This window comes from Ambystoma mexicanum, chromosome 9, assembly GCF_040938575.1.
Source record: "Ambystoma mexicanum isolate Mex_15411 chromosome 9, UKY_AmexF1_1, whole genome shotgun sequence".
In the NCBI taxonomy this organism is placed as follows: Eukaryota; Metazoa; Chordata; class Amphibia; order Caudata; family Ambystomatidae; genus Ambystoma; species Ambystoma mexicanum.
Window position 1 is genome coordinate 1,294,710,539 of NC_090931.1, and position 12,093 is coordinate 1,294,722,631.

The 12,093-nt window shown below is 42.3% G+C and overlaps 1 protein-coding gene across 2 annotated transcripts in view; it reads left to right on the plus strand.

Annotated features, from left to right (window-relative positions):
* Nucleotides 1-12,093, plus strand: part of SLC12A8 (solute carrier family 12 member 8) — a 652,049-nt gene that overhangs the window by 317,925 nt on the left and 322,031 nt on the right. The gene's annotated exons all lie outside the window — the stretch shown is intronic.

The following is a 12,093-nucleotide window of genomic DNA, read 5'->3' on the forward strand; positions in this document are numbered from 1 at the left end:
GTTCCACCTTTTTGAATACTTATCATAGAATCATATACCTTCATTACATCATTATTTATGCCTGGCATTAGTTGATTATCTTTTTCATGCATATCATTAATGGCACTGCTACCATCACCCAAATTCTGATCAGGAAGACTTCCAATGTGCAACTGATTCGATATAGTGGTAAGCTTTCCTCCACCATTTTGGATAACTGGTACTTTACCTATCGCAGTAGTTGGATCAATTACAGGTTTTTTTAAAATTTCGGAATACAAAGACGAAACCATTTTAGGTAATACAACAGAAGATGATATAATGCCTTTGTTCAATACAATAGGAGGATTGTGAGATAGTCCAGATCTATTTGAGGTCTGTTTCCTACCTACACTTTTAAAGTAGGTCGGCAGTATTTTTTGAGTTGTCTGTACTTCCACTTCATCTTCAATTGTATTAACGGAATCAATTGGAATATCAGGTATAGTTAGCGAGTTTGCACAGTTTGAGTGTACTTCAACACTAACCATTTTAACATTATTGTTCGAAATTAAAGGCAGTGTTGTGTCTATTGACTCTTTCTCCTTTCTAATCTTTGCCCCCAGGTGTGATTGGCATTCTGCAGAAAGCTGTTCCACATCAATCACATCTTCACCACCACTTTCGGAGATCACAGAGATTTCTTTTTTTGATTTCTTCATTTTTTCATTTGCAGATCTCCGTTTTTTTTCGGCACGTTTAACACACCGTTTTTGATTTTTCCGAAATCTTCTAGAAGCATAGCCTACATAGTCAATTTCACTATCGGCAGTACCTGCATTTTGTTTTTGTTCCTCTGAGTTTAATTAAGGCTGATGGACTATCCGCAGTATTCCCACTTAATTCTGGTGATATATTAGGGGTTGAAGGTTCAAGTTTATTTTTAAGTTCAACTATTGTAGAACTGATAGAACCTAATTCGCATAGGAGCAAGTCGAATCCTTTAGAAGGTTGATTGACAAGACCTTGTTGGTCTAAAGAGTCAGTGACTTCGGTTTGTGTACTTTGTTCATGACGAATGTTAGCTTTGGCCTCATTGGGTTTTTTTACCTCTCTATTGAGCCCTTCCAGTGCAAGAATAAATCCTTCCATCCTATTGACTTTGGACATAATCTCACTCATAGAGTATTTTATATCCCTTAATTCTAAGTGAGTGACATCATGACCTTTGTCCAGCAAGTCCAATATCCGTATTATCACTGGGAAAGTGAATGGTTCTTGCTCTTTAGAAATAGGGGATGAATTAGGTTCACTCCCAATATTTTGTGAATATGGAACATGGAGATCAGGGCTTATAGGAAGTTCCGAGTGAGAGGCATTATCTAAAGCTATAACATTAGCAGGTGACAATGGCAGATGTAAATTTGATGGTAAATATACATCAGAGTTATCTGCGTTCGTGTGCGAATCACGATTTCTAGGTATTAGTGGAGTCAGTAAACCAATGGATAACCTAATGCGGGAGTCCAAATCAGCCAGGATTTCAAGATCTGAATTGCTATTATGAGGCTGCAATTCATTAATAGAGCCTGGATATAAGTCATCAGGCTCTTTTGATTCTATGTTCAAGTCAACCGGATGTCTTGTAATATCCATATCAACAATACTTATAGAAGATGCCCCATTATTAATTTGGTCGGTAGGATTAAGGGAAACCGCCATTTCAGAGCACTTTCTACTTCTCAGACCACTGGCCATCATCTATTGTAGCTAAATAAATGCCCAATAAAATGACTCACGCTTATTTTTTTTTTTTTTTTTTTTTTTTTTTTTTCCCCCCCAAAATAAATAAAGATTTTTTATTAGCAAAATCCTACCTTAAAAATAGTAGAGGACTCTGCGAGTAAGTACTTGCACCAACACAAGAGGAAAAAGACCTATACTTAATCCATGCGTATTTAAGAACGCCCACCCGCTCACCCGAACAGCCAAACAGCCTGAAGCACTTCCATGCACTTCGGTGCGCGCGCGGTGCGCGAGCACAGACGTTTTCAAATGGTGCACACCAATCCCGCTGCTCGGGGGGCGGAGCTACCTGCAACCCTTTGAATTGTGGCTGTAAGAAAAGGGAAGGTAGTAACTAACGTTGTAGAGACACTAGCACTACAACAGGAGCACAAACATAAACACTAGACCTATATCCCAAAAAAGCGCTATAACGAGATTCGAGCAAACTATTTACTTCAGGTAGTCCAAGCACGTTGCGAGACGCTGGCACTTCCTCTTGCCGACGGCTCTCGCTCATGCAGTCAAAAGGTCCAAGTTGAGTCTGGCAGGATCTGCAGCCAAACAGCCTGAAGCACTTCCATGCACTTCGGTGCGCGCGCGGTGCGCGAGCACAGACGTTTTCAAATGGTGCACACCAATCCCGCTGCTCGGGGGGCGGAGCTACCTGCAACCCTTTGAATTGTGGCTGTAAGAAAAAGGAAGGTAGTAACTAACGTTGTAGAGACACTAGCACTACAACAGGAGCACAAACACAAACACTAGACCTATATCCCAAAAAAGCGCTATAACGAGATTCGAGCAAACTATTTACTTCAGGTAGTCCAAGCACGTTGCGAGACGCTGGCACTTCCTCTTGCCGACGGCTCTCGCTCATGCAGTCAAAAGGTCCAAGTTGAGACTGGCAGGATCTGCAGCCAAACAGCCTGAAGCACTTCCATGCACTTCGGTGCGCGCGCGGTGCGCGAGCACAGACGTTTTCAAATGGTGCACACCAATCCCGCTGCTCGGGGGGCGGAGCTACCTGCAACCCTTTGAATTGTGGTTCAGGTAGTCCAAGCACGTTGCGAGACGCTGGCACTTCCTCTTGCCGACGGCTCTCGCTCATGCAGTCAAAAGGTCCAAGTTGAGTCTGGCAGGATCTGCAGCCAAACAGCCTGAAGCACTTCCATGCACTTCGAAGTGCTATAATTCAAACAAAATAGAGCATCTGAGACAGAGTTTCAAAATTGCAAGGCAAGTTTTAATATACACATACAATAAATTTGAGATGACTTCAGGTTCAACCACAGCCTGTATTTCATGGAAAATGGAGAAGGGAAGTGCCTGAATAGTACACAGCTTCTTCTTTTATACAGGAAATGAAGCCTGAATCAGCATAGGCCAGTTGTTAGTATTCTACAAGTGATAACAACACAAATATATTCAGACTATATACATAATAATGCCCTAATACCCAGAAGGCAAAACAAATTACATTTTCAACGGTTATTATTGTTATTGCGAGTTTCTACTTTACTTATGGCTTTAATGACAAACTCTTTCGGCCAGTTCGCAGACGGTGACTTATGTTTGAGGCCTTAAACACAAAATCCACTTGCACTCCTGTCCAACAATGGTCACTCTATTTGTACAATGTTAAAAAGATACCTTTCGTGCGTTTAACAAAGTGGAAAGGCTGAATACTATGACTCAATATGTAACTACCCTCTGCTTGGTGCAGTCAGCGTTTACATAACATTTAAGGAAAAGAATAGAGCCATATTGGAACAGCTTAGTTTACTTTGCAGAACAGATGGACCTATTCTTCATGTTATTTAACCTACTTTTATCGGTGAAGGCCAGGCGACCGATACATGCCCTGTCTATGGACCCAGTCGTTTCTTGTAATGACTGACAGAGCAAGCTTTGAACACATTTCTATTTTTTTTCTACTCAATGACTGACAAATGTGACTCCATTTTGAATATTCAAGAACGGGATTTTGATCGTGAAAAAGGAATTAGCTTAGGGCTAAGAATGATGCATTTTATTATTATATTCTAACAAACCCTCCTTTTTTTTTTAGCCTAAGCTAAATCTTTTTTGCCCAAATCAGTTAGGCTTTCAATATCTCTGTCCATTAAATTCAGGATCTGTATGTCTTCCATCATCATAGTGTTAATTCTATAACTAGTTTTAGGGAGGGGCTTGCATCTTTTTACTGCCCTATCACAATTCTGAGATAAAATGAACAACATATAGGAATACACTGAAGACAACAACCTACTATTAACCCAAAGACCACTAAAAATATAGACAGTAATTACCATCCCCAATCCTTTAGCTGACTCCAAAAGAATTGGAACCAGCTGTTCTCCTGTCCCACCTCATAATGCACTGCTTCTCCCAACACATGTAATCAATCAATAGCATCAAAGATATCCCTAGCGCTATCAGGTGTGTAAGTACAGAAAGAAGAGCCCACTAATTTACAAGCCCCTCCTTTCGCATCCGTGAGAATGTCAACACCATCCTATTTTGAAGTGCCACAATCTAATAGCGTTGTGTTCAGTTGTTAAATTCACAAATATATTTGTAGTCTCGTTCAACATACTTTCTACCACACTACTGAGTCTATGAATGCTTCTAGAGTTAAGAGCAACACCCTAACAGCGGTGGTATTCCTTTCCCAAAAACTGCTGCTACCTGGGCATCAGTCTGGTCCACTCCTCTTTTCCCTCTCTGCAACCTTAAACGCTGGTACATATTATCTGTGGATACCACATAAACTCCAGAAAATATATTGGCAAGATAACGTACGCCTGTCCAACCCTTTTTCAACACTTATATACTTTCCCCTCCTAACAGACGTAATACCAATTCCCATAAGGAAGGATGGAATTAGTATAATTGGTATAATCAACAATAGTATCAAAGGATTGCCTTTTATATTTATCCCTACTGATGGCAAACGGAGGTTATCCTATCCTATGAGTTACCTGGAATAAAGGATATGTAACATTCATATAAGAAGTATAGGATCTCCATGGATCTCCATGGTAGTTTACACACCATATTAAGACTTGAACGAGCGCTATTAAGCGTGTTATTACATATTTCAGGGTTTTTAATAGTAGCCTCATCCTTCCAGGAGGAGCTTGTGCTTTATCCCAATCATTTATCAACCTACTATTAGACAAAGAAAGTACAGCACACTATATTGATCTATTAACTGGGACTACGTAATAGGGTATCCCTACACCATCTCCACTCTGCAGGACATGTGAACAAAGGCAACAATATTTTTTATTAATGGCCTTTTGAACTTTATCCAAAACCTGTACATACAAATGATTACGGTACCTATATTTTTTAAACACATCCAAGGGGTGGTGAGTATGGGTTAAGACATGAGGGTAAAAGGCATTTCGGTAGTAGCTTCAGTGCCATTGGGAAGAAGTGTCTTTAAAAGTTGCACTGAATCATGTTCAAGGAACCAGAAAAAGGCAGAAAGTCTTACTACTAAAATCATACAAAATGTTAATATTACTATTCGATCTTCATTTGTCCATAGGTTTTGTGAGAGAGAAGGCAAATTAACTTCATTGTCTTTACCTTGAATCTGAGCATCAAGTGGATGCAACCCCATAATACAGGTTTTCTTCAGTCCCTAGATACTCTGGTACCTCCTGGTGTGCACAGGGATCAGGACACGCAGATTTTGCGTTGGTGCAAGGCTGACCCCGATATCAAACACGCACTTGTAGGTTTCCAGTGGGCACAGTCTGACCTCATTACCAGATCTGCACTTTTGTAGATTTCCAGTGGCCACTCTTATTCCTATCTATCTAATTGTATCTGATTGCTCCCGGAATAGTATGATCCTTGAGTAAGATTGATGTCTGTATTGAAGACTTTATCTCAGATTTTGACAGACTCACAGGGGTGTAAGAATCCTTTATTTCAGATGAGCGGAGGATGCTCATCAGAGGGTGAGGGCAAAGGAACCAATTTGATGTGAGCAGGGTGGATCCAATGCCGTTTCCCCTGTACTCGAACTGCAGCTTGGGTGGCTAATAACACCTGTTATGATCCTAACCAACGTGGTTCCAGTGCAGTGCTCCGCTGAAAGTTCTTGACCTTCACCTGTTGTCCTTCTCACAGATTTTTGTCCGGTAAGCTATCCTTCACCTGCTGCTGGATAGAACGCATTGTTCAGTCAATTGTTTACCATAATCAACAAGCAGTGGGTGTTCAATGTCTTAAGGGAATAGCACTAAATTGGATGCAACTGTAGTCCCCACAGAGTGTAATGCTACAGGCCAAGCATCTGGCCATTTAAGTCCTGTGTGTGCACATATTTTAGCGATCTTGTTCTTTAAAATTCCATTGTGGCATTCAATTAAACCTGCAAGATGGTTAGCTGTGTGAAATTTCTTTTTGATCTGCAATCCATTATCCATTACACACATTTCGTATTACTTCTGCAATAAAGTGGGGGCCATTATCAGACCAAATTACTCATGGTAATCCAAAACCTGGGAAAATATCCTTTCAACATAACTTTCGCAGTGGAGATGGCAGTATTATCTTTCAAGGGAAAAGCCTATACCCATTTGCTAAAGGCACTGATTACTACCAACACATATTTCAAATGATTACATCTTTCTAATTTGATAAAGGCAAAATTCAACACTTCAAATGGAAAGGTAGAAGGGTCAAAATTTCCTGCGGAGACAGTAGTCCCTCGAGCTACAATATAGGTTAGACATATTGCAAAATTCCTAACCACATTTTCAACTGTTGCAATCAATGAATTACATCAAATATTTTCCAACTGTTTACATACGCACGACTAGTGGCACATTAGCATTAGGTAGCATCCACTGTTTTTTAGACCCCTTGACTCAACACCCTTCTTCATCCTGCATAGCAGAGTTGTCTTCCCACTCCTTGATTTCCCCTTCAGTGGCCTTTGTATCTCTTTAATGCTGACAGAGGTTTCCTCCATACATCCTAAATCCTGAGCCCTTCTAATATTCTCAGCATTATATATCCCCGAGGTACAGTCTAACGCTGTTTACTTAGCTATGGAGTCAGCAAAATCATTTCCTTTTTGAATTTGTCACTATTCTCTGATGTGCAGCATATTTAACTATTGCTAGTTTCTTTGGTTGCGTTAGACATGACAACAGTGGTCATATTAAGGAATCATGCTGTATCCTAGTTCCATGTGAAGTCAAAAATCCCCTTTCCGCCCATAGTTTGCAGAAATTATGTGCTACTCCAAAAGCGTACTGACTGTCAGTCAAAATATTTACAAAAAGATTTTCCGATAATTCACAAGCACGAGTCAACACTATGATTTCTGCTGCTTGTGCTGAATTAAAGGGTATTCGTTTAGTTTCTAGTATAGTTTTTAAAGTAGTAACCACGTAGGCTGCGGTTGTAGTTCCATCAGGCATTTTAGCCGTCCCAAAATAATTCTCCTTCCGCCTGCGGAAGTGGGGTATCTCGCAAATCAATTCGGCCCTTGGTGTCTTCCTCAGATGTGAAGGTACAATTATGGTCGGCTGCCTCAATATCCCTGATACTCTGATTGGGTATGGGTAATAGTTCAGCGGGGATGAGTATGTTGCAACGCTTAATATTGATATGTGGTGCAAACCAAATCAATTCATTTCTGGTAAGTCGGGCCGTAGTCATATATTGGGTCCCAGTCCTATTTAAAAGGACATCGACCTAGTGAGGTACCATCATGGTTAAAGAGTGACCTAAAACCATACCTTCACATTGTTTCACATACAAAGCGCAGCTGCTACTGTGCCCAAAACATTTAGGAAAAGCACATGCAACAGGGTCTAACGTGTAGGAAAAATAGCTGCACCGTCCATTACTTCCATGTTTGTGTCAAAACAGCCAAAGCACATCCATCAATTTCATGCAGAAACAAAACAAATTCTTTGGCATAATCCAAAGTCCCTAAAATGCAAGCAGAACAAAGCGCTGTGCACAACAAAACAAATGCCTCTTGAAGTTCAACAGTCAATGGCACTGGATCCTGTACATTCTTAGTCGTGAGTTGTATCAAAGGTTTAACAATAAGCGAGAAATTTGGTATCCATTATCTACAATAGGAAGCAGGGCCTATAAGCACTCTAACTTGTTTTTGCGTGTTTGGCTGTGGCATTTTAGAGATCACTTGTATTCTATCAGGTGCTTCCTACCCTCCTTAGACAGGAGGTACCCAAGATAAGCTACCTCCTGTCTACAATAATGAAATGACTTCAAAGAAGCCTTATGACCATGGCAAGCTAGATGTGACGACAACAATATAGTTGCATGCTTCGAGTTCCTCTGTGGGAGCTGCTATAAGCAAATCATCAATATATTGAATCAATGTAATAGATTAAGGCAATTTCAATGAATCCAACTGTTCCTTAAGTGCCCTACTTTATATGCGTGGGCTTTCTGTATACCCCTGTGGTATTCTAGTAAAAGTATATGCTCTCCCACCAAGGTAGAAAGCAAACGAGAACCTGCTATCTCGATGTAATGGTATACTAAAAAATGCATTCCTTATGTCCTATTCTGTAATATCTGGAACTATTGTAAACTGAGGCACTACAATCATAATAATCGCTTTTAAATCAATAACAAGACAATATGGTAGACCTGTGTCTCCTTTTTTTAAAATGGGTAGAATAGGACTATTACACATGCTCCCTGTTATTTCTTCTATGATCCCGTGTCTTAATAAGTCTGAGACAATTGGTTCAAGGGCAGAATAACCTTTCGGGGGATACCTTGTACTAAGGAATACACGGATAAATCACTCCCTGTTGAATTTGTATTTTTACTGGGGAAATCTCCATAAGACCAACGTCATTATCTGATACGGCCCATAAAGTATCGGGGATGTTATCAACATGGGTGGCAAAGGTTTTCCTAAAAACTGATTCATTTTTGAAGGACAAGCTGTTTTTTATTGCAACAGCTTAACTAACTTTGCAGAACAGATGGATCTATTGTTAATGTTATTTAACCTAGTTTATCAGTGAGGGCCAGGCGAACGATACATGCCCTCTCTATGGACCCAGCCTGTTCTTGTAATGATAGGAAAAACACAGGTTTGGCAGAAAGTCACAAAACCACAGCGCTTGTATGAATAAATATTAAGAGTGCACATAGGCTGCAGGTGCCTGAGAGGTGTGGGAGTACTGCCAAGTACAACCCACTGTTGTGGAAACAATTGGAGCATGGGCAATTCTCAGTCGCACTGCACCCAAGAGTGCAATATAGGCATGTGTTGCAAGTAATTGAAGAGAGATGTGGTTATAAGTCCGATGGATTTATTTGCAAAGTAGCCTGACGCGTGTTTCGAGTCTAAACCGACTCTTCATCCGAGGCTGTAAATGGGAGATGGGACCTAAGATGAATTGAATGAAGGACAGTGCCAGAAAACTCTCACGGCTTCGCAATTGCGGTAATTTCAGCACAGCAGGAAAAGCCAAAGTGATGTGAAAGGAAGCAGCCCCTTCTGCTTCCTTTCACATCACTTTGGCTTTGTTCTTGTAATGACTGACAGAGCAAGCCTTGAACACCTTTCTTTTTTGTTTCTACTCAATGACTTACCAATGCAACTCCATTTTGGATATTAAAGAACAGGATTTCCATCGCGAAAAAGGAATTGGCTTACGGCTAACAACCATACATTTTATTATTATATTCTAACACTCTAACAATGTACACCTGCCACTTATTAAGACTACCTGTGAAGATAAAAGATGGCGCGCACAGGCAACCTTTGAGGGAGGCTGGGTACGAGAAGGAACAGCTCTTCCGATGCTGATGCGAATCAGGCTGCGGAAGTTGGAAGGCCAACGGGCTGATCGACAGTTGAGAGGATCAAGAGAAAGCCGGGCAAGATTTCCAAGCTTTTGGGAAGCCGTGAGTGTTTGAAGAGCAGAGCCGAGCGAGCGGAGGAAAGAAACCTTCAAGTTGCCAGGAATTGGTCCACGACCCTCCCATGTGAACGGTCTGAGTTGGGGAGGAGCAGAGGAGGCGTTGGTAAGATAAAAGGAGTCCAATTAGCACTGCCAGTGATTTATCGAGAGCAACAAAAGTCTGGGTGATGTTAAAGGGAAAGTGTCTAATTGTTACGGAATTCCCCCCTTCTCACCTGACCACAATCTTTGCTGGATTCCTTGGGCGGTGTCTTCTTGCGGACAGACCTGGTCTTGTATAAGCCTGCACAAGTCTCTTCCGACTCCAGCGTGCGTTCAAAGTTCTGGGATGCAAAAATCCGGGGATCCGGCAAACGAAGAAGGTGCGCAACACTTCACACGAGTCCAGGAAGCAAGAAAGAAGGGAGAGAGGCAAGGAATGGAAGTAGAAGGGCCAGGGACCAGGGTAGCAATTCAACGAACTACGGAGCACACGTCTGGTCGCTACTTCGCAATAGCATTGAGACGCGCAGGGGCGCGGTCTATTAGTAGAATACGGTACGTCCAACGTGTAGACCGAGGAAGACGTTTCACGCTGGACAGCCATGTTGGGAGTACCAGGGAGTGCAAGCCCCGTTGTGATAAGGACCAGGAAGTCCAAAAAGGGCACGTTCTGTGGGTCATGACAGCACGCCTCCTCCGAAGACCTGTTCCACCAGGTTTGCCCAGGTGTATGAGATGATATCTTCTGAGCAATCGAGGGGTATTCAGATTAGATAGTGGTTCCCAAGTTCTTTCGCTAGGAGGATATCCTTTCCATTCAACCAGGTATTGAAGCTGACCCCGTTTATACCTGGAGTGACATATTCGGGACACTTCATATTCCAGTTGGTCGTCCACCACCACAGGAGTGGGTCTGCAGGATTTCCGGGAGGATCGGATGTAGGGTTTTAATAAAGAAGTGTGAAAAACTGGGTGAATTTTCTTCCAGGAGTCTGGTAGCTTGAGCCGGTATGAGACTGGATTTATGATTTCCTTGATGGAAAATGGACCATAGTACTGGGGGGCCAATTTGTTTGGCTGTAAATGTCAGGGTAGTAATTTCGAGGACAACCAGAATTGAAACCAGCTGCATAAGAAGGCCCTGGTCTTCTTTTGGAATCCGCATATCTTAGTATGTGTTCTGGCCTTCTCTAAGTGTTCCTTGGCTTCCTTGTGTACGTTGATGAGTGTTTCGATCCAGGAGTCGACAGTAGGTACCGGTTTGGGATGTGGAAGAACAGAGGGTAAAACCGATGGATGGAATCCTTGGCTGCAATAAAAGGGGCTTGTCTTAACTGCTGAATGATCGGAATTGTTGTAGGCAAATTCAGCCACGGGTATCAGGAGCGACCAGTCATCCTGAACCTTGGTGGTGAAACATCAAAGGTATTGTTCCAGGGTCTGATTAGCACGTTCTGTGGCCCCATTGGTTTGAGGGTGATAACCTGATGACAGAGCGCGTTGGATTCCTAAAATGCGACGGATGTTTTCAGAATTCTGAGACATATTGAGGTCCTCAATCAGATATGATCTTGGAAGGAAGTCCATGAAGACGGAATATAAGTTCCAGGAAGATTCCAGCTAGTTCAGATGAGGATGGTAGATTACATAGGGGTGTAAAATGAGCCATATGAGTGAACAAGTCAATGGTGACCATGATAGTAGTGTATCCTCTGGAAGGTGGCAAATCCACAATGAAGTCTGTAGCGATGAATTCCCATGGCCTTGTTGCTAGTGTATGTTGCAGCAGAAGACCCGCCGGTCTCTTGTTATCTTGTTTGTTTTGACTACAGATAGCACAGGCTCGGATGTACAGCTGTACGTCAGTCTTCCTTCTAGGCCACCAAAATTGTCTTTGTATGACCTGAGACCGATCTTTGCTGGATTCCTTGGGCGGTGTCTTCTTGCGGACGGACCTGGTCTTGTATAAGCCTGCACGAGTCTCTTCCGACTCCAGCGTGCGTTTAAAGTTCCGGGATGCAACAATCCGGGGATCCGGGAAACGAAGAAGGTGCACAACACTGCACACGAGTCCAGGAAGCAAGAAAGAAGGGAGAGGGGCAAGGAATGAAGTAGAAGGGCCAGGAACCAGGGTAGCAATTCAATGAAGTATGGAGCACACGTCTCGTCGCTACTTTGCAATAGCATTGAGACGCACGGGGCCGCAGGGGCGCGGTCTATTAGAATACGCTACGTCCAACGTGTAGACCGAGAAAGGCGTTTCACGCTGGACGGCCATGTTGGGAGTACCAGGGAGTGAAAGCCCCGTTGTGATAAGGACCAGGAAGTCCAAAAGGGGTGCGTTCTGTGGGTCATGACACTAATTTGAAAGTTGAAGGTTGGGCGTGTGCTAATAAAATGCAAATGAAGAGAACAATTG